Here is a 23872-nt window from a genome sequence, read left to right as displayed (position 1 = left end):
TCAGCCATATTATAGCACTATAGTAATATAAAGTGGCATAAAAAAGAGACAAATGTTGCAAAAAGTTTATCTGTGCTACTTTAAGGACAAGCAGCACAGAGAAACTAGGTCTGGCAAAGTATGGTGAGATAATATTAATAAATGACAAAAAGTTCAAATTAATTCCACCGAACAGCCCAACCTGACAGGCAATGTTCAAATAAGCAATGGACCTACACCTCTGCATGAGTTTTAAGCAGCATAAAGGATGAAAAGTTCAGTTTTAGGGTGTCCAAGAAACACAATCATATGAAAGTGAGGATGTATGTTACTATAACGTAACCACGTGGAAAACATCTTCACAGATCCTCATGGCTTACAAAATAGGTCCTGCTTGCACCCTATAAAAAAATCAGTTATACAAATTAAAACTAGTATTTCCTCAATAAGTGATCCCCCTTTATAGCTTATTAGATCAAATTAGCCAGGCTAGGGGTGGGTAGCCTTTATTTTTAACCCATTTTTCTCCTGTTTTCTGATTAGGAGTTAGCGTAATGAACTGTATTTTTGTTGATTTGATTTGATAGGTAAGTTTAGGATACTATTTAATCTCATTTTTGTTTATTTTTTTGGCTTTTAGTCCACCCTGAAGCTTCATGAGTTAACCTTTTAAAAAGGCTTTTAAATGCATTCTCAGTGATCCGTGATTCTTATGGGCTGTGGAAAAGGGCTGTGTATAAAATATCAACTAATCAGAACTTACACCAATTAAGGCGTGGGGCTAAGTTACACCAATTAAGGTAAAGGAGTCAAAACCGAGTCAGATGACACCACCCACGACTCTGTATGTCATACCATTCAAAAGTTATGGCAGAAAATATGATATATCAAATATCGACCAATCAGCTACTAGTATCACTTCCTCTTTAACGTTGAAGTTTGACGCGGCGCCACGGCCACACCATTTCACGAAAACTCAAGATTGATAACTTTTCATGGTTAACGTCTTTTGTGTCTCCTGAGCGAGTTTTATGTTGAACAGACAATCCTGCTAGGAGGAGTTCGTTAAAGGAGCTTGAGGCTCCTTTTAAGAAATGAGACTCTCTAGCGCCACCCTTCACCACGACGGCCGTTGGGGGTACTGCAGCCAACAGTGAAGCCGGCACGGGAGAACGGGGAGAACGCACATGCAGCGTCATGTGACGTCACATCCGCAGCCCAGCGCGGGAAATTCGGAACGAATTGCAGCACATTTTGCAGCACACAGCCTGTTCAAGGCAAAGGAGAGATACACTAGAGGGCTCATTCTTTTGGGTTTGGAACGCTTCATCTGACATTATTGCTAGAAAACTTAAAATGTATACGGATTTTTTTCATAAATCCTGCCACAATCCGGCCTCAAGCTCCTTAAGTACGACACGTGAAAATGGCATAATTGCGCCAAAATTACACGATTAATTCAAAATGGCCGACTTCCTGTTGGTTTCGGCCATGGTGCCAAGAGACTTTTTTTAAGTTGCGACATGATACATGTGTGTACCGATTTTGGTGCATGTACGTCAAACCGTATTGTGGGGCTTGAGGCACAAAGTTTTCTAGGGGGCGCTGTTGAGCCCTTAGGCCACGGCCATTAATGCAAACCATGAAATATCATATTTTTTGCCAGGCCTGGCTTGCGTGCAAAATTTGGTGACTTTTGGGGAATGTTTAGGGAGGCAAAAAGGCCCTCCTTTCGTCAGAAGAAAAATAAAAATAAAAAAAACAACAATTCCCACAGATACAATAGGGCCTTTGTACTGTCAGTGCTCAGGCCCTAATTAATAATAATTATAATAATAATAATAATAAAATGCATGCTTTAGTTGCATGCAGGGTTGCAGGGTCTTTGTATAGAAAGGACCAACCTCGTTCCGGGAGTACCGGTATCCTTGAAATATTCTACGTACACAAACCCAGTTCAGCACATGCTGTTGTGATTTTCACATCTAAAAAAATGTAAAACATATAACAATATCCACCACACAAGTAACATTCAGTCATTACATCCACAACTGTAAGACTGAGTATGTTGAGCGACGTCACCTCAATACTGCCTAAACAAAAATCTGAGAATATTATTGATTGGTGAAACAATTGGGTGAAACAAGTTTGAAATAATAATAGGTGACATTATTTCCAATCGCCTTTGGTTTTTCAAAGTTTTATACTTATTTGATACAAGAGTAAACAGGTTCATTGATTTATGAGTTAAGTTCAATGCAGTTGTGGCCTGTTGAGGCCCATCAAACTCAGAGTAAATGATCCTTGGGTTCACATCTAACTCCCACTGAAAAAGCATCAACTAAAACTTATGAAGCACATAGTCTTTTTTTCTACACAGGACTTAACTGTTTCTTGAGCTATTCATTTCACACATTTGGATCAGTATGATGGTACTATTTTATTCCCACATCCTTTTCCATGTTTCTTCTCTCTCTCTCTCTCTCTCTCTCTCTCTCTCTCTCTCTCTCTCTCTCTCTCTCTCTCTCTCTCTCTCTCTCTCTCTCTCTCTCTCTCTCTCTCTTTTGTCTTCAAACTTCACGGGTGATTGTAGAGCTGGTATCCTGGAGAGAATTCAACGCACACTTTCTCTGTTCTCCTGTTTGGATAAATAAATAACTAAATAAACAAATGAATAAATAAATAATGCACCTGACCCTGTGAGAAGCACGGAGAGAAGAAATGTAACCACTAGAGGCTGCACAAGCAAAGACGGAGACACAAAGATCAATACTGAGAGGTGAGAAAGCCAAAGCAATCAATGGAGAAGCAGCAAAAAGAAAATTGTGAGACTGCATGCAGTGCAGCTCAGCAAAAAGAGTGACAGAGGGGGGGGGGGGGGGGGGGGGGGGGGGTGGGGGCATAAGGCTGATTTATGGTTCCGCGTTAAGGCTGAATTACACTTCTGCGTCAAAACGACGCCGTGTCTACGGCGTGTGGTTTTTTGGGACACGCAGAGGACACGCCGTCACAATGCGCCGTCAGTGACGTGCACCTCCCGAAAATTGTAACTACGCGTCGAGGAGACGCAGACCACACGCAGAGCGAGAGGGCTGTGATTGGTTCGTTTGAAAGCGAAGCATTTCCGGTTTCCGGTTTGAATCAGTAGTGAACTTCCAGGGCTTTTTTCTTCGTTTATATGTGATTTTTTTTTGTTTTTGTTTTTTGCACAATAGTTGTCCTTATTTCTTTGATTTACTGTGACCGGAAAAAGTCGGATAAACCATTCAGAAAAAGATCGCTAACTAGTGGCCGCGGGGGGTACTGCACCGCGACCAAACGGAGAGACGGAGAAGTCAGAACGATTCGTGACGGCACCACGGGTGCGCCGTGTGCTCTGCGTGTGTGTGACGCAGAAGTATACTCAGCCCTTACACCGACGCAGAACCTACGGCGTAGGGTACGCGGCGACGCGCAACGTATGGTGCGCGTCGCCGCGTACTCTACGCCGTAACCCAACGGCGTCGATAGGGCTGCCACCTTTCAGAAATAGAAATAAGGGACGCCCTGATTTCAGCAGCGCAGGAGCCAAAAAAAAGCCCTAAAACTTCTAAACTGAATAAAAATGTGTTTATTTTATATATATGAAAAACAAAATGCTTTGATTTAAAGTTTAAAGTGCTTTAATAGCATTGAACTTTCATGACTGTTCCATATAGCAACTGAAATAGCCTCCTATGCTACGTATGTCCACATCAGCCCAGATGTATAATATAGCTACAGGTGAAGATTATGGTGTAAAAGTTAATTTATTTCAATAATTCAACTAGAATATGGTGTAAAAGTTAATTTATTTCAATAATTCAACTAGAATATGGTGTAAAAGTTAATTTATTTCAATAATTCAACTAGAATATGGTGTAAAAGTTAACTTATTTCAATAATTCAACTAGAATATGGTGTAAAAGTTAACTTATTTCAATAATTCAACTAGAATATGGTGTAAAAGTTAATTTATTTCAATAATTCAACTAGAATATGGTGTAAAAGTTAATTTATTTCAATAATTCAACTAGAATATGGTGTAAAAGTTAATTTATTTCAATAATTCAACTAGAATATGGTGTAAAGGTTAATTTATTTCAATAATTCAACTAGAATATGGTGTAAACGTTAATTTATTTCAATAATTCAACTAGAATATGGTGTAAAAGTTAACTTATTTCAATAATTCAACTAGAATATGGTGTAAAAGTTAATTTATTTCAATAATTCAACTAGAATATGGTGTAAAAGTTAATTTATTTCAATAATTCAACTAGAATATGGTGTAAAAGTTAATTTATTTCAATAATTCAACTAGAATATGGTGTAAAAGTTAATTTATTTCAATAATTCAACTAGAATATGGTGTAAAAGTTAATTTATTTCAATAATTCAACTAGAATATGGTGTAAAGGTTAATTTATTTCAATAATTCAACTAGAATATGGTGTAAACGTTAATTTATTTCAATAATTCAACTAGAATATGGTGTAAAAGTTAACTTATTTCAATAATTCAACTAGAATATGGTGTAAAAGTTAATTTATTTCAATAATTCAACTAGAATATGGTGTAAAAGTTAATTTATTTCAATAATTCAACTAGAATATGGTGTAAAAGTTAATTTATTTCAATAATTCAACTAGAATATGGTGTAAAGGTTAATTTATTTCAATAATTCAACTAGAATATGGTGTAAACGTTAATTTATTTCAATAATTCAACTACAATATGGTGTAAAAGTTAACTTATTTCAATAATTCAACTAGAATATGGTGTAAAAGTTAATTTATTTCAATAATTCAACTAGAATATGGTGTAAAAGTTAATTTATTTCAATAATTCAACTAGAATATGGTGTAAAAATTAATGAAAATACGGACAAATCGCGTCCCGTATTAGTTCAATACGGGACGCAACATTTTTTTTCTCAAATAAAGGACAATTCCGTATTTTACGGGACGGGTGGCATCCCTAGGCGTCGATTTAACGCGGAACCATAAATCAGGCTTTAGCGGGGAGTGGGCATCGTAGCCAACCAGCGCGAGAGCTTCTCAGCTCGTTAGAAAGAGAGGGAGAGAGTATGTGTGTGTGTGTGTGTGTGTGTGTGAGAGAGAGAGAGAGAGGGAGAGAGAGGAGAGAAGCAGGGAGGGAGGGAGAGAGTGGAGCATCACCACGCTGCCCATCTTCTGTCCCTCTGCAGCCGTGTGAGGTGTAGTGAGGCTGAGTGAGACGAGCGAGCACATCTGAGCCTCGCACCTCGCACTTGGCCCAAAGACCGATGCACTTTGGTGGCGCAGCGCAAAAAGGTTGAGTAGGACGTCCGTGCAGCATCATCATCATCTTCATCACCATCATCATCAGCAGCAGCAGCAGCGACAGCAGAGAGAGATCAGGAGGCAGGCAGCAAGACAACTGCAGGTGAGTTCAACTTGTGCCGGGAGTCGGATGTTCGGCAGGTGCATTCTGCTTCTGATAAATGCGGGTTCGTGCATGGAAGTCTGCAAACACAGTCTCTTTGCATTTGAGTTTGTGGCGCGTTTGTCCTGCTTTTTCTTTTGTTTTAATGTGCGCATCACTTGCCAGGCGGTGGGTCCCTGTAATCACCCAACCAGGTGATTAACTGGGGAAGTTTGGTATCAATCAAGCCCTTATCACACTGAGCAGAGAGGAGCTCAACAATAGTTGTCTCATGACCCTCTTCTTTTGTTGCTTTGTGTGTGAAAACGTGTGTGCCTTTATGGATGAGTTCCGTCAGTCTTTTTTTTTTTATCACAAAGGCAATGTGCCTCGAATAGCAGCCACTTCAGAAATGTAATAAGTGTCTTTATAAAAGCTTGCCTTGAGAAAATGAATTGCAGTGGTTGATGCTCATGCTTGCACGTTTTTCCACATTTATAATGGCAAGGATGTTGGTTTTTTTTCTTTGACAAAGTTCATTGTGTTGGCTTCTTTTCTACTAAGTCTTGAGATCTGAAACAAGAGTTGAACTAATTTGTCAAGGAAACGGTGTGGTTTGCAAAAGAAAAGAAGGAGGTCATTTTTTTCAACCTGTTAAAAATCCTTCCCTTTTTCTGAACATATGATGATAATAAGCTACTTTTAAACTTGGCCAGCTGAGTCAAGTCAGTCAACTGAGGAGACTCTCCATCAGGCGGAGGAAGGTAATCTCTCCCACTGTAAGAAGAGAGCAGAGGGGATTCTTTCTGCTTAATATACCAGCAGCTGCAATACTTTCCAAAGTTGGCCCCTTCTAATGTATGGACCTCAGCAAGGAAAGATATTACACTGCAAGTCATTGATGTCATCCATCCCATGCCTATTCTCATGTGCCTTCACAAGGCTGTTGTCCTTGGCTTTGAGAGACTATTCACTCTCTTTCTTGATATAATTGATTGTGCAGCTGAAACACAAATTGTAATATTTAGAAAGTAGGTCTTGATGTGGCAGTGTTGACTCAGGCATAGAAACACCATAACCCTGCCACACGCATCCTCTTCGTCCATACGTGTCTCCATTCCTCTTTTAGTCTGTTCTCCTCTCCGTCACCAGCCTCCACACCACACCCCCATGTTATGTTGTGAAGGTTATTGCCATATATTGAGTTGGCTTAATATGTCAAAGTCTGTCAGACATATTGTCCATGGTCAGAACAGGGAACCAGGTTGGGCATTCAAGTCAGTTAGATAATGGCACAATATTGAAAGTGGGCGTGATGTATGCAGTACTGACCTGACTAGGAAAAGATGGACTGACCGGAAAAGGCAGATGCAGGGAAACCTACAAAGACGAGAAGAAAGAAAGAAAAAAAATCATGGAACCAAGATAAACAGTTGATTTATTTTCTTTCTTTTTAAAAATGTTTCATGTGTCTGTTGTGAATGGGGAGGCTTTACATTGCCTCTGGATTCATGATTTCTTGCACGAAGCTTGGCTCTGACTCGCTCCCGTGTGTGCATGTGTGTGTGGGACCAATGCCATTAAGCTCAGACTCTAAATCTGAGAGATCTCCCTGTCCTCTTCTTTTTCTCATCCTGCTATCACTAGGACTTTTATTTTCTTTGTTCTCATCTTTACCTGAACTGGCTCTTTATCTCTTCCACATTAACTCTGTCTCTTATTGTCATATACAACATATTCAAATTCAGAAACACATACCCCTGCAGAGGAGAAATCTATACACATGAAAATGCATTTGTGGAAACTGTTCAACATAAATCATCCCTCACTTACTGCATATAAAATGAGTCATTGCATAAGTTGTGTTATTCAAACTCCAATTAAAGCACATGATTTTAAAATGCTTTATAGCACTACACTTTTGCTATCATTAGTGAGGAAAAAGAATAACTTTTTTTCTTTAATCTTTTAGATTTTGGAGATTTACTGTCTTATGAAAACAAAGTATTGGTGACATCTGAGAAGAAATCCAAAAGTACACAAATGTTTTCTTTCACTATGGTCAAATTCAGATTTGCATTTGATGAGCGCCAGCTTGGATGGAAAAAGTGTTTGGTTGTTACTGTAAATTGCGAAATGGTTTCCACAAATTGCTGGAGGAGCAGGTGGTATTTGTTAAAAATGTCTTACATGCCGTCTGTGGCAGGATTATCTTCACCGTTTTCTTCCTCTGTTCCCGGTTCATTCGCATTTATCTGAGCGCCACTGGGCAGCTGAGCAAGATTGCAATCGTCTGTGTGGTAATTAATAATTTACATAATACTTCATTCTGAGGGAATTCTATTTTCCCCTGCGCCAGCGTTAATTGTGTTAGCGGAGCCGCCGTCATTACTTATTGTTAGGAAGACAGTAAAATGTGGACATATCCATCTTTCATTATTGACTACATCATTATTCAGATACCCCAGATTTGAACACCCCAGGAGAGAAGAAAGAGGGGCATGAATCTTTAACTATCTGCACTTTTTTCAGACTTTAACATATTTTTTTTTGGTCAAATATGGTGAAAAAGTACAGCATCTTTAGTTGTTTGCTAATTATATGAGCATTATTGTAATTCAGAAACTGGCATCTGGAGCTTGTAACACAATTAAAAAAAATGGAAAAAAATATATTAATTGTTTCATTGTTCAATTATAGTTTGACTATTTTACATAACACACAGCGAGTACAGTATGACATCAAACATTTTCCTTCATGGGTCATATTTTCTAGGATCACATCAGGGGAATTCTTCACCATCGTCTCAGTCTGTGTGATGAATCCTGAGTCGACTGCTTTGATTTATGTTTTCAAGGCAGAGGTGACAGACGCAGGAATTTGTCTGAACAAATTTAAACTCCTGCCTCTCTGCCTTTCCTTTCTCTCCTTTATTTATTTATTTGCTCTCTGTTGTTTGATTTCTCTCCTTCACTTATCATTCACATCAGCAGATAGTCGCTATCAGTGTCACACACAAATGATCCAGCTCAGAAAAGGAAGCACGTCCGCAAGATGTGGATGTCTGTCACATTATCATGCCAGATTGTTGTGTTCACCACCATATCATTGTAATATTTATCAGCATTTTGTGAAATAATTGAATCATGTTTGCCTGGATTTTATTCATTCATCACTTTCAGTCTCCTCTGTAGGCTGGTTGGTGTGAGCCGAGCTGGAAACTTCGCTCTGGCGATAACTGTAACAAATCTGCAAGGAAAACCAGATCATTAGTGTTTTCATATGAAATGTGCACTCTATAACTAATTGCCTCCCACAACATCTATTCTTAAGATAAATAAGAGTCCTCGTTCATCCTTCCTGCCAAAGGTGCTGTGTTATGCTTTTATTATTTCTTCTTTATAGATTTGTGGACACCGAGCTGTGGTGCTGTTTTGATAAAGCACTGAAACGGATTAAATCTAATATATTTATCGTCACAAAAATTGTCCAAATAAAGTTTTTGCTTTGGCATTTATTTACCAAGCCTCACCCTTTTTTCCCTTAATACCTTTAAGCACTTTGCCTTCTCAGTAGGAGTTTGAAGGTGCTTTTTTTTTTATTTTTCTTGTTGTGCAAATTTTTTTTAACTTTGCTTATTTGCTTAAGGCTGTGAAGGCTTATTTAGATCTTTTATTTCTTTCAGAATTTTAAACAATGCCAGCACAGTTTTTTTTTGCAAATTGCATTCATTAAGAAAAATTGTAATTGAATTGTCTCATGAAAATCTTTTACTGTGCAGTTAGAATTCAGCTATGGGCATGCTCAATCATTTGGCAGTTTAATTGTGAAACAGTTTTTCCCAACTCAAATCTGGATTAACGCAGCCACCCAAGTAGACATTTTCATGATCAAGTTTGGTGAAGCAGCATTTCCAGCCTGCGAACTGCTCTTCAGTTCGCGGTGTCTCTTCTTTGGTCACTGCACATCTTACCTTAAAGAAGGGCCCACCCATCTTGCAATGCATTTAACTCAAATGAGAAAAGCAGCCAGGTCATTATTCAGTTATCTTTTTGGCATTTGTTGGTAATCTATGGAATACTTTGATATATGTAGTAGATCATAAATGGTACACTGACATAAAAGCTCTTCTTGAGTGGTGGAGTTTTTTTTTTGTACCATTACTCTAAGAAAACACCTTCCAGACGGTGGAAATGGGTTTTGAAGTCATTCCTCAGCACAGGAAGCTTCAAATTGTCCAGACAAAGTACATTTTCTTCACTCTACTTTTGCCCAAAGTGATCCAGCACATTTCCATCTTTCTACTGCTTAAAAACTCTTTTTTCGTCCGTCCATAAAAACTTATTTATAAACGTATTTGTTGGAGCAATTCGAGTGCATGTCTGTCAGCTTCATGTACTGAAGGTTGCAGTGATGAGGTCAGAACACGCACTTGCCTCATCATTTTGGTTGTTAATGAAGTTTGAGGAAGTAAAACTTGAGACAAAACCAACAGCCAGCGTTGATGGTCTTCAGTGTTTATCTTGTGACCGCACAGCACTTTAGAGGAGGCGGATGAATGTGCCAATTGTGCTGATCGTATCAAGACGCTTGTCTGTCTGATTGTGCCGTTTAAGGTACACGCCAATGTGATAGCATTTCTTCTCCAATTAAAAAAAGCAAACAAAAAAACAGAACAAAAATAGATTTAAGAGATAATAAAGCAAATTTGCAGTATTTAGCATAGGGGATACCTGTACAGTTTACATATGCATCCGCTAATGGGGGTATAGTGATAGTGCTGAGTTGGAGTAAAACAAGAATCGATGAAAGGGTTTCAAAGAGAAGAGCTCTTTGCTATATTCTGGGATCCCAAAGAGGGAAATTTATATTTTCAAACTAATTTGATGCCTTCTAATTTCACCACTCAATTGACTGTGCTGTTAGAGCTGTCGAAAGTGCTTTTAAAGGATCGCACTGTATTTCAAGAAGGATTTATGGGAGCGGGACAGCAGCAAGGATTGGTTTTTAAGCCTTGTGGGACTTTTTGTTTTACTGTGTGTTAAACAGCGAGTGAAGAGTGGGGAAAATGGCAAAGCTGATAGGATCATAAAGCGTAGGGAGAAATGTGAACTGCCCACTTGAAATAATGTGTGTAAGATGGAGAGCTTTGCAGTTGAATGGCGATGAGATCTTCCTCCTCTTCCCTCCATGCTGTACCTGAAACTGAAATTTCCCACATGGGATGACATGGTCGGACTGATAAGCTTTTGATTTATATTGTCAAGCACTGAGATATGGTGAGCACTGAGACATGCTCACCTTGATCTTTATTTTTAATCTGTTAAATTTGGGCATATAAATAGCTTATTTTGCCACTGTGCTTCAAACAGAAAGTGAAAAGTTTAGAATGACGCTGAGTGCTCTTGGTGGGTAAGTGTCGGCGGTTTCAGGATCCATGGCATGTGGTGTTGCATTATGAAGTGCCTTCTGCAGCCAGCATACGCTATGTCTTACAAGTGCCCGCTTTGTAAGTCCCGTGGGGATAAGGTTGAGAGGTTTTATTTTTATCCCAGCATCTTCCAGTCCTCGCCATCATTTACAGTAACTGGGGAGGCCAAGTTAATGATCCTCATTAGCCAAGGAGCTTGGATTCCAACTGAAATTCTTCCACTTGAGCTGCTGCTTAACATTCAGTAGTCTCCCTCTCGTGCACCTTTTTTTCCCACTCTTTTCTCACTGTCTCATTTTCTTTCTTCACATCCCCATCCTTCTGCAACCAGCCTCATATTTTCTTCGGCCCTCAGCTTTCTTTCTTTTTGTCCTCCGATTCTTACCTCACTGTTTTTACAGGGGTTTCCAGTATCTTTCAGCCTCTTTGTCAAACAGATTTTTTAAAAGATATTTACTGCTCGGTGCAGTCTCAGGTGCTCCGACCTTGACTGCGGTGTTTGATAGCTATAAATGCATTGCCGCATGCATGTCCTGCCAGAAAAGAACGTGTTCCAGGTAACCTGTGATATATATGGCCTTTTTGCTGCCATACTGTGAAGTTAAAAAGCTTAAAGTTCAAGCATGAGCCCCCCTGCAGGCAACCTGTGAAGGATGTTGAGATATACAAACATTGCAGCTCAAGAGACACTTTTATCTGAAGGGTAAATATGCTCAGGTTCTGTTTGTACAAGACCTGTACTGCAGTGAGGAGTGAACTTTTGATACCGTTGTTTGATATCTGTGCATTCACGGTCCAAGCTGCGCCACCGAGTCATTTTGAAACTTATTTAAATGTTATGGCTTGATGTAACCTTTCATTGTGAAGGGAAATCACAGCGCTCACTGAGGCAAAAAAAAAAAGAAAAGGAAAAAGATGTCTGTGAAAATTTGCTCTGAATACCAGAATGATCCCGTTGTGTGTGTTCTCTAGGTTTTGTGAAGTGATGAATTTGCATTTCTAGAGCTTTTGCTTAGTGCTACGTCACTTATTGGAACAAAAGGTTAAAGAATTGCTATTTTTGTATAAAGCCATTGTACATTCAAGGAAGTTGCCTTCACAGGGTAGCTTTTCAGATCCCCAATTTTGCCTTTTTGGAGTTAAGACAGTCTTTATTTATTTGATATTCAAACGATAAATTTGTATTCTTATAAAATGCATTGTAGATGGAATGATTTAATCATTGCTTAAACAACTACAGCATTTGATCTGATCATTAGGCAGTATAAGTGCTTTAATTATAACCTAAAATATCCTTACAAATGTTTTCAATGAGATAGTTTAGGATGCTTGATGGTCTCCTCATTTATCCTCTTAATAAACCTGTCAGATGGGCAACCTGAGGGAGAAAAGCCCTCTTCTAATAAACTGTCAAGTTATAATAAAAATATCTTCCAAAGTTATCATGGAAGAAACCCTGATGTTTTATTTTCAGTGAGCGAGGGAGAGGCAAAGTCTGAAGTGAGTAAAGATGTCTTTTTGATGTTTTAAATACATCATCCATTTTGTCAGCGTGGAGAAAGCAGAGAATATCACGCAGAGTGCGGAAAGCCTCGCAGCCAAAGCTGCTTTTAAATCTTTTGGGACATGTCCAAGTTTCGTCAAGCAAAGTCAAGCCTTCTGAAGACCAGTGAAAATCGGCTATGTATTTGTATACTTTAGTTTCAGAGCTGTCAAATAGAATTACATTTACAACAGAATTGAGTAAAAGTCTTCGTTTAGATGGACTTGGAACCTGACTGATGAATCAAACACACATGTTGACAGATATTTGTTTTGCAATATTGCAAGTTGTTTGGATTATACTGTTATTTCGTTATGGACTGTTGAAACAAATGGAAGATGGTAAAACTCAAAGCATACTCCAGGATTAATCTAGGATAAGATAACAATATAATTACACTTTTCAAAACAACGCCTGCCTACTACCTACCAGTAGAAATACCTTCACATTACAGTAAACCGCAAGGATATAAGACTAAAACAGCTATTTGTCATCATGATCTTTCCATCTGTCTGTCATTTAGCCAGATGGTGTCATGAAGCTGATATTGTCCGGAGTTTGTACGAAAAGCCATTTCCATTCTCGGTACATTGAGCAATTATTCCTGCTTTAGTTGAGCCATTTGCATATTTTTTGTGGAGTGTTTTCTTCTAGATTAGATCTTAGCCTCAATAGGCTGAACCTAAACTGGTAAAGGTTGGCCTTACCTGTTGAACAGTGCCTTTGCTTTATATCGGGACTCAGAAATGATTCATGTTTATCTCAGCATGGTTACAGTAACAAAAAGGAAAAGAAAAATCTGTACCAACTGTTTAACTTACCTTTCCTCAGATAGCAACAGTGCCCGCTGATGTCAAGGCCAACTCTTTTGTCATTGGGTTTATGGTACCCCAGAATGTTAAGATTAGAAATTCTTACATGTTTATTGTAGAGTAGTGATACTTATCATGGGGGCAGCTATAGTGTTACATCTTATGCCACATTTTGTTTCAGTATTCTTCTCGTTGTACACAGTTTTACCATGTGTTGCTGTCAGATTTGCGACTCCAGGGAAGCTACATTTAGACTACCGGAACGGGCTGGAAAACAAGCTCATTGTGTAGCTGTGCAGAGCTAAGCAGATGTTTCCATTGTTCAGGGCAAGCGTTTTATTAATTGTTGTGTCTGTCTCTTCTGTTTAAATTACATTCACTAAAGCAGCATAAACAGTTATTTAGGATTTCTTCTCCTTGTTTTGCATGGGATCCAAAAATCTCTACTTAGAGCCAAGAGAATTACTCACAGAAGCTGCAGATGTTGTTAATGTCAAGAAAGAAAAATCCTAATAATGAAAAGTGAATGTCATTAGTTAAGCCATTAGTATGCAACCGACTGCTACACACAGTATTATTGCACTGGGGCAGGTTTACGGTACAACTGGTCACCAAAATCTCCAGGAATCCCTTTAGAATTTAAAAGAAACATTGAGACGAATGCACAAGCTGTCTGCATGAATTGTTGATCATAGCTGAGTTCAAAGTGGTGTAGGTTTTAAAACGTACTTACCGTAAGATATGTGTGTCTCCTCAGGTTGGGCCGTTGCTTTTCTCTAACAGTCTAAATCACATAAATTAGGCCATCTCTGAAAGCGTAGACAACAGTTTCACTGCTGAAGAGATTTATTGTAGAAGTGGCTTTGTGCTTTATCGTCATCAGCTGCTTCTACTGGTTGTTTTAAATAGATTCAAACCTCAGATATCTGCTTGTAATTTAAATGAGCACCATGGCAGCTGTTAAGGCAGTCAGTAGATTACAGACCAGGTAATACATAAAATATTCAGGAAAACTTGATGGGATTCGTGACAAGGACACTTTCACCAGAGCAACTTTCTGACATGGAGGTGTGCATTCTTGCAGCAAATACTAAATACATAAACTATTGCTAATCTGAATGCATGTGAATAAATGAAGACAAATGCAAAATGCAAAGCAATTAAAGAAGGAGGAAGTGTTTGAAATATTGCAGTTCTGTAACTTATGTTGATAATAATACTAGAACAGCATTCAATACCAAAGGCCTGTTAATGACCTCATTTTAAGACCGTAATCCCAACAGTGTGCATCTTTCATCAGCGTAATGGTTTCCACATAATGGAGATTTGTGGTATTTTTGCACCTTCATCAAATAAAAAAGAAATAATAATAATAATAACGCGACTAGTGGTAGTCTAATGAATACATCTACACCTCTGGAGCAATTAGATTGTTGTGCTCTTAATTGTTGCGGTGGTATTTGAGCACTAACTGCTAGAAAACAAAATGACTTCCTAACAGCTACAGGGTCACAAGGCAGTGCATACTGCTGTGCTGCTGATTAAATTCATCCAATAATTAAGCAGACATCATTGATTCCCAACAGAGAAATGGAGAAATGGATAGAGTGTGTGAGAGAGAGAGAGATAGTCCCTCCTCTGTGTCCCTGTGCTTCCTGCAGGCCCTGCAGCGTTGGGCCAGTCAGATATGCGTAATTTGGGAAATGAGCAGAGGTCAATTCCACTTAAGCAGACGGTGGTGGTTGGACGCATTGATGTTCCATGCACTGTTCACTGCCATCATTTTCCTTCTACCTGACTTCCTCTGTGTGATCGATGCAGTGATCGAAGGCTCACGAGAATGTCTGTCCCAGATTATGACAGTATCTAATATGCTGTGTAAGGGTTTAATACTAAACAATCAAAAACTAGGCATAAAATGTGAGGTGTGCGTGAGTGGAGGTGAGTTAGTGAAAAGTTGACCCATCAGTGCCTTTAAGTAATGATGTTTCACCTTGTTACCTTTAAGATGCGTGAAGAACAGTAAGGTGATGGCTTAGTTCATAAATGTAGTGATAAAATGACTTGCTGTGATTTGGCAATGCTTGTACAATGTGTGAGTACCGGCCTGTTTAAGCCCCGACATAGTAAATAGCAACACCACCACTGTAACTACCTCTCCGTGGAGGTCAGCGGGCTCCTCAATTTTCTTAGGATATGCTCTAAGAACACAACAAAGAGCGTGGGGTGAGACACCAATATGATGGCCTCTGTGGAAGGCATTCCCAATCCATAGAGGCCCGCAGGGCACACAAATCGAAGATCTCGTGGTCATGGGGGTCTGGAGCATATTTCCGCTGTGAGCTCTCTGACTGCTCATTTCTGCAGATGGTTGCCCTCTTCAGGGTCACTTCCTCTACCATTGGCTTTGGAGTGGTTGTGGTGCGCAGCTTTTCAGCTGTTCTCAGGACAGAGATCTCTGATGCTCTGGAATCTGCTCCCAGTTTGGGATTCAGAGCCCCAAAAAAGTGGTTTGCTGATCATGCCAGATAATAAATAATTGGAAAAAGGCAGAGAAAGTTGCATGTAGCGTATATGTGCATCGGCTCTATGATGTATTTTAATGTTCATATGATTTTTTTAAGGGAATTTCTTTGTTTCTGTAGTAAGGTAATTGTATTGATTTGTTTTTAACATACCGGTACATTACCTCTTATGCTATCAAGTGGTAGAAAATAAAGTATACTTTCTGAGGTCCTTGAACTCTGTAAACATCTAAAATCTAATTAAACTAAAAACAACTTGAGGTAATCATGTTTAAAGGTAAAATTCCAATACAATTAAAAATGCTAAAACTAGGGATGTCCCGATGGTTTTTGTGGCCCTGGGCCTGATCCGATTCCGAGTAATTTGATTTTTTACTATCTGCCGATAACGAGTCCCAATCCGATACTTTCGTAACACATAAATAAATAAACAGAACAGAACGCAAAATAAACAGATCCAGGTTGTCCCCTATTTTTTATTTTATTCACCTTATTTTATCATTTAGCACTTAAACAGTACAGTTCTCTTTGAGGTAGCTTGAACAATCAAGTAATAATAGTGCAACTATTAACTAGTAGAAATAATGCACATTTAAACATAAATTTGAATTAAATAAAAACTCAGCTCAACTTAAAAAACCCAGCAGGTATGTCAACAAATAAGCAAATACAAGTGCAACAGTCATAAAGTAAGGGCAGTAATTTGCTTTTTAGACTGAACTCTTACTTCTTACTGTCTTTTTCTGGCTTAAAGAATAAAATGTTTGCATTTGAAGTGACCTACAATCTTCCTTGCGGTAGCCAGGGTGTCCATCACACTGCGTTTAGAAAGCAAGCCCTCATGCACGCAAAGTTGGCGAGAATGCCGACACTTCTGAACGCTCAGCTTAGGAAGACAACACAGACGCTTCGTTCAGGTCTCAATCACCTTTGTAATTTAAGTTTTATTTAAAGCCTCTGCTGTAACACCACAAACAAACACCTTTAGTCACGTTACATGACACAGCCAACTTCATCCATAGCTTCACATTAGCAGCGTTGTCTCGCTTATTACGTGACCCGTTGCTTGTTGATACACCAGTGATTTAGCATTTTTTCATAGTGTGTTTGATGCGCTGATCAAAATTATGAGAATAAAATATATATATGATCCCTTATCAGGATGCAACGTCTAATTTGGATAAAGTCTGAAACAATGTGATTGGGGCTGATTTCCGATCACGTGATCGAGGGGTGGATGATATGACAATATTATATTGTGAAGGTTTACAAAGTGAAGACGATCTTTCAAACTGCAGAAATCGTGGGATCGTCTAGGATACATTCTATAAATTGCAGTTCTATGCTGAATTACGGGCATTGACGCGCTTTCGTACCCGCCCCCTTGTTTGTGTGTGTCGGCAGCACGTGGAGAGCGATGGCTGAGAGACAAAAAAATCCACCTCAATTAGGCTGTATGGAATTGGTTTGGATGCTTGATCAAGCTCAAGCAAATATAATTTGCACAAGTTTGCACGAAAACCGTTCGTATGTCGGGTGGTAAACGACGAATCGGTTTAATCCCCTGGAAGCAGCCGAAGCTGCTGAGAGCCAAACAGCGAGGCCCCGCGGCGCCGCAGCAGCAGCTGGCGAGAAACCAAAACAGACAACATAAACAGGCGTTTGACAAGTCAAGCAAGCGATGGAAAAAGAGGTAACAGAAACGGTTACCTTTTATCTCGCAAAAGCATATGGTACCGTAATAAAAAAATCACTGCAAATCGAAAAAAGAAATTTGGAGACCCAAAAAATTGCATTTGAACACTTTTTTTGGATTTCAAATATTTTTTTTGGTTTGAAGTGATTTTCTTTTGATTGAAAAAGTTTTTTTTTATTGAAGTGATTTTCTTTTATTGAAAATATTTTTTTCTTTTTGAAGGAACTTCTTTTTTGATTAAATGATAAAGACACAAATGTCCTACCCATAATATGGCCCAAACACAAAAAAACACTACTTCAATCAAAAAAGTTGCTTCAAACAAAAAAACTTCACTTCTATCAAAGAAAACATTTCCAATCAAAGAAAAACAGTGTTCAAATGCATTTTTTTGAGTCTCAAATATTTGTTTGCATTCAAACACTTTTTCTTTTTGATTGAACTTTTTTTTGGATTGAAGTGAAATTTTTCTTTATTGAAAATATATTTTTTGATTGAAGCAATCTTTTTTTTTGATTGAATAATTAAGACACAAATCTACCTCCATATTAATATTCATCAATAAGTAAATACTTACTGATGACTGGAGGCCCATCTGAATTTGAAAATGCATTTTCATTTTTGTGATTCAGTAACTCACATATTAATTACAGTTATTGTTAAAAAAAGATAAACAAAACAAAAATAAGAAAAACAACCTGATTTGCCTTTTCCTTGCCATCTGTTTCTTATTTAGAAATTACCCACCAATCAGGAGATGATGTAATGTGGTACTGAAGTATGTTTCAGGTAAAATGAATCATTTATCTTTCAGTAGCATTCACTGAAGTATATGTGAACACATTCTCTCTGCTCTGCCTTCCTCATAAAGACCATTGATTGGTTGGATGGATTTTAGGGGCACTCTTTTGTCTGTGAATGAGGATTTTTTTTTTTCAAGAAGACTGAAAGAGTTTGGCAGCGTTAATATTTCTCATTACAGAAATTGTCCACCCAGAGAGAGCTCACACAATGAACTGTTCTTTTCCTATTTTCTCTTTCCATCTGTCTGTCAGTCCAAAGCCCTTCCGCACTTCCACCACACATCTTTTTTTTTACATTCTTGGTTTTTAAGCAATTGTTATCAAACTTGCTAAAAGTGAAAAAAAACTTTCCTCCCCATTGGGCCTCATTCAGAAAAAAAAAAAAAAAAAATTCCGATGTGGCAATGGAGGTAATTTTATCTGAAGTTCAAGAAAAAAAAAGAAGGAATTGTGCACTTCCAGTACAGGCATGAAGGGGAACGGCAAGGGCGGGGTGGGGAAAGGAGACTAATGCAGTTAAGGCCATATCCTCTGTCCAACAAAGAGAAGTGAAAATGGTTTGATAAAAAGTTGGATAAAGAAAAACCTTAAAAAAACAGCACTTTTCTCCATGTAGACGTAACTCTTTGCTTCAGACAACCACATTAGCTCTAGAATTGGAGAGACCTCTTTATGAAAAATATGGAAATACAGCAAATTCCAAAGATATTTGTTATATTACATGTTAACTCACTATATACTGTGGCAGTCAGGGGATAATGAATTATGGATAGGGGTCATATATTCATAGTGCAATTATTTCCCTAAAATGGGTCACAAACTTTGAACTTTTTTTGCTGCGGCAACAAATCAACTTGCAAACAGAAGAGACTTTCAGAAATCAATTAATTATTAATTAAGTCTTTATTTTTAAAGAAACGTTATGTTGTTTAGTAAGCATCTTTTTCACCTTTTACAAATCAACTGCTTACCTTAGAATATTTCTATAAATTGTTGCTGTTTCCAAGCAGCTTCATCCGGGCATCGCTAGCTGGTTCTGCAGGCAGGCTCTTAAGAGTAATAGAGTCTTTCAACACTGGCAGTCCTTCTTTCACGGCCATGTTGTGCAGTACACAACAAGCAAATATTATGCTGCTATTAAATGGTTAAGCTGCAGTGCTTGCATCAAAGTACAACTATCTTACCTTCAGGAAACCATTGGTGAAGCCTGTAACACCTGAGTTGCTGCGTGCTTGTCTGTCAGGATATCAGATTAATTTATTCAACCAATTTCCATTTTAAGCTTGTAGACCTTAGATCTAAAATGAACAAAGTTTGGAACCACCAACAGACGTCCTGGATCTGGCTGTTCATCTAAGTAATTAGTAATCAATATGGCATCACGTGTAAGCTACAAATGGTGCACCTCTTGGACTGCAGAATCACTCTTGGCTTTTGCAGCTATTTTTCATGCTTCCTCCATATGGATGTGTTAAAGTGTTCTATAAAGTGAACTGAGGCCAAAATAATCACATCATTCTCATTATTATAAGTGCAAACTTCATGTCTTATTTTCAGTGCTGGTTACCTTCCATAAGTTCATGCTATTCTTGTAATGCTGCCAAGAGCTGACATAACCCCATACCTGTAATTACAAACCTTGTTACAATGTCCACTTTTCAAAGTGCATTGAATGTTTTACTGGTGAATTTCACTGACAACAAAACTCGTTTTAAATATTTGCTCAGTTAATGTTTTGCATCATATTTACATTTGCATCATACATAGAATATATTTGTTGATTAAAAAATCTGAAATATTTTTCCTGTGAGAGCTGTGTTTTGTGATAAGGTGTTGAACCATCACAGCCAAACTAAGTCTGCAATCGTTCCTTCTTTTTACCTCATTCATTTTCTGTTGAATTGTTAATCATGTGAATGGAAATGTGAAAGATGCACACAAAACAAAACAAAACAAAACAAAACTAGAAAAAAAATCCTGTCACAACTATGCTATTGTATGTTGGGAGATAGAAATATCTCCTCTTAAACAATGGGAAAAGGTGGTTAATTACCTGGGTCATTTCTAATTAGCAACATGAGCAGTGTGGGGAATGTAGCAGATTATGAAGGGCTGCTATTGTGAGCTGGAAGGATTATATGTTTTGCTGTCTGTTGTTGCTCAGATAGGCTCAGTTCCTGGAAACAACCACGGTATAACAGCTTCAGAACCATACTTGGTCACTCTGAAGGAAGTAATGCCAGAAAAATGCTGAATAAATGGATGTTTGGTGGGCACAGGGACGCACTATTCAGGGGAGGGAGAAAAAAAGCACACCAAAAGAGCCTAAAAGCATTGCTACGGCCAATGCACGCTCTTTGGTGTACCACCAAATGCAAATTCCTTGCTGTAACTCACACGCCTGCCTGCAACATATACACAATGGACAACAATACATTTTAGATCTACACATTTCAAAAATGTCATATTTCCTGCAATTTCCAGCTGTGTTATATATGGGATTAGCTCACAAATATGTTTCCGAGAGTGGGCCAAACATTCAGATTCCTCACAGCCTGCCTGCATGTTTGAAATCGTACTCCAGCTGGTTGCCACAGGCAAGTGTGAGATGAGTGCATGGAGGTGGGAAGCCATGAAACAAATTGGATAAATGTTATTTCTGAAGGAATGTTTAAATGGGATGCAGGAATCTTATTGAGCCAGTCATGCTTGAAATTGGGTGATATCACACACTATCAGAAAATGGGGTATTCCACATTCACCTTTTGTTAACTCACATGCTCTTGCTTTTGTCTCCCATGTATAGTTCTTAGCACATAAGACCTATTTTTATTGGATTTGGATTGACTTTGACCCAAACTGGTCTGCTATTTACACATGCGCAGACAAAAGGTTAGTGTGAGACGTACCTCAAGAGCAACATGCAGATATTTGCCCCTCAAGCTGCTTGAACCCAGAATCATTTAAAGCAGTACAAAGGAACTTTTTGTCATGTTTAACTTAGAGGGTCACCTCAAACTCAGTGAGGTTGAGATGCTTTCACAAAACTGTCCACGATTACCTTTGTTTGGTCTCTTACTTGTTCACTTGCACGTGTTCTTGTCTATTATTACTTTCTGGAGTCTCTTAACTGCCACTGACATGATGACCACCGTAGCTATGTAAGTCTGATTGTTGTTGATGTGTGAAATACTGCCATAAGCAATAGGTAGTTGTTGCACGAGACAACTGGGACAGGAGTTTAGTTGCATTAGGTCTTACGTTGTTGGTATTAGGTAGGTTTATTATCCCCAAGAGGCAGTTTGTTGTAAAGTCAACATAAGCACATACAAATCACATACAAACAACATATTAATCTGACTGAAACAAATATTCCATTGATTTATTGCACGCTTGACCGGTTTAGAAACCCATGGTGGAAAAGTGTGGCGTGATTTTCATGGAACTATGAGATCTAAACAGGAGGTTATGTTAAGCAGACGCAGTCTCAGTAAATTCATCCAAATCCCAACAGGAATCTTAAAACAGGTCCCACTCAGTGCAGCCAAAACATCCCTGGAGGTGCTGAACTGACTCAGATGACCACACTGAAGCTTTACATTTTACCTGTTTATTAGTCCTCAGGACCGATTTGTAAGACAGAATTAAATAAACCACATTATGGTGTTTTTTTTTAACTGATTCATCAGCCCCTTCAACGGCTCTGTAACTGTAATTTCTGAGAGCAGGGGCAAGAGATTGCTTCCTTAAAGCAAGCAAATGTTCCTTCTAATAAAATAATATTAAACCTTACATAAATCTTATGTATATCCAAAATATCAACGATCTCTTTGCTGCTTTACTGATCACAATGAAGAAACACATTAAGATGTTAAATAAATCTGTAAACAAGTTTGTCTGCACTGTTTAAATCCACGGTGATGCGTTGTCCTCCGGTTTTTACAGATAATAAAGTAAATAAAGAAATAAATTAATTTCATAAGAATAAAACATGAAAATGTTAGGATATCTGAATGTTTTAAATATATGCTGACCTAAAAACATCTAGATAATACAACACAAGTGTTTTTCAGGGTACTGTGACATCACAGACCCACATCAGTAGCCTCTCTATTTTTTCACTTTTTTTTCTTTTGCTACACCTCTTACGTGGACGGCTCTAACGGCAACTTCTAAAGAGACAAACCACATAGAAGAAGGAGGTGGAATGGAGTGGAGAGTTGTGCTCCTATGAATAGATGTCCATACTAATAAAGAGGTCACAATGTATCTCCTTTAATGCTGGCCTCTTGCAAACCACTTGCTAGGAAGCATTGTGATGTACGCCTTCTTTTGAGACAATGTAGATTTTTTTGGGGAGTAATGCAACATTCAAGAAGCGTATCTGAAGAGAAACCCTGTATTTAATTGATTGTTGTTGTCTTCAGGGTATCTTATTTTTGAGGACCTCATTTCACAGTTTGGTAAGAGTTTGGAAGGGAGACCCAAGGTTAACTTTGGAGTTGGATTAAGAGTTGTGGACTGGGAAAGCAATACATACAAAACTAAATTGGTGAACTAATTTGTCATGCATTGTTATTCTCACAACCCTAAGGCAGTTCAAAGCAGTATTTTCTTCTTCTTTTTTTCCGGCTACTTCCTAGCTGTGCACAGATGGCCTTTTCGTTTTTGTCTCTCTAGTACCTTTGTTGTACATCTCGAGATAGAGTAAGCGAGTCAACAGATGCTCCTCTGTTCTGCATCTCTTTTTGCGTGCTTATGTGTGCTCCGTCCCTGAAGCCTCCGTTCATAGCTGTTCACACTACTGAATTTGTCTTTTATTTTTATTTCTTTCCCTGTGATCCCACAAGGAGGATCACTCTTGGAATCTGTCAAATTATGTTACACATATCCCAGAATGTAGTTGTAAAGGGTCAAGATGATTTCAGGATTTGGAGGCTTGAAGATGTTCTGTTTTAGGTGTCACACTTGGGACGGACCGGTTTTCACAGCGGGGTTGAGGTGGCTTGTTGTCAGTTGTGTCTGCAGCTCTGGGTGTTTTTTTATTTAAAATGTCTATTGTTTGTTTCTACTGTACGCTGAATGCTGCCGTAACATTTATAAATGCTGAAATGCTTTTGTACAACAAAGGTCTTTTAAAATGAAAGCCAGAAAGTAAAACTGATGGGGCAATCATGAGAATAATAAGGACAATCAAGATAGAAAACACAAAAGAGGTTAAAGCATAATGCTGAATTCATACCAAGGACAAAATTTAATGCATAATTGCCTGGTATTTACTTTGATAATGCTCTGCTCACAAACAAACCCTAAACAACTTGTTAAAATAGGTGACTGTAAACACTTTCCCCTTGTTCTTGCAGACTGTTAGATGCTCACTGCGTTAGTCACAGACACACTTTGTCCTCATTCTTTCTCTCACACACGCTTTTTTCATTGGATGCTTAACTTCTTGTCTTTCCATTTTTCTCCCGTTCTCCGGCGCCTTCCGTCACACCGAACATCACAATTAATTCTCTGCCCAGACAGCCAGGCGGGCCCATCAAGCTTTGATCCAAGCACTTGAGACGCCTCATCCACACTACTGAAGTTGTCTCACTTTGGCTACGGCAAAATGCCCGATTGACTGCTTGTGTGTTCATATTTTACGGCTTCGTCT

The 23872-nt window shown here is 38.5% G+C and overlaps 1 protein-coding gene across 4 annotated transcripts in view; it reads left to right on the top strand.

Annotated features, from left to right (window-relative positions):
• Positions 1-5205: 5205 nt before the first annotated feature.
• tnr (tenascin R (restrictin, janusin)) overlaps positions 5206-23872 on the top strand; it is a 191503-nt gene continuing 172836 nt past the window's right edge. For all 4 annotated transcript variants that reach the window (XM_061732269.1, XM_061732270.1, XM_061732268.1 and 1 more), the window contains exon 1: positions 5206-5424. The gene's annotated coding sequence lies outside the window, so the exon portion shown is untranslated. The remainder of the gene's footprint in view (positions 5425-23872) is intronic.

The sequence above is a fragment of the Cololabis saira genome, chromosome 10 (assembly GCF_033807715.1).
Source record: "Cololabis saira isolate AMF1-May2022 chromosome 10, fColSai1.1, whole genome shotgun sequence".
NCBI lineage: Eukaryota > Metazoa > Chordata > Actinopteri > Beloniformes > Belonidae > Cololabis > Cololabis saira.
Note: the sequence above shows the minus strand (reverse complement) of the source record. Positions and strands in the feature narration are given on the sequence as shown.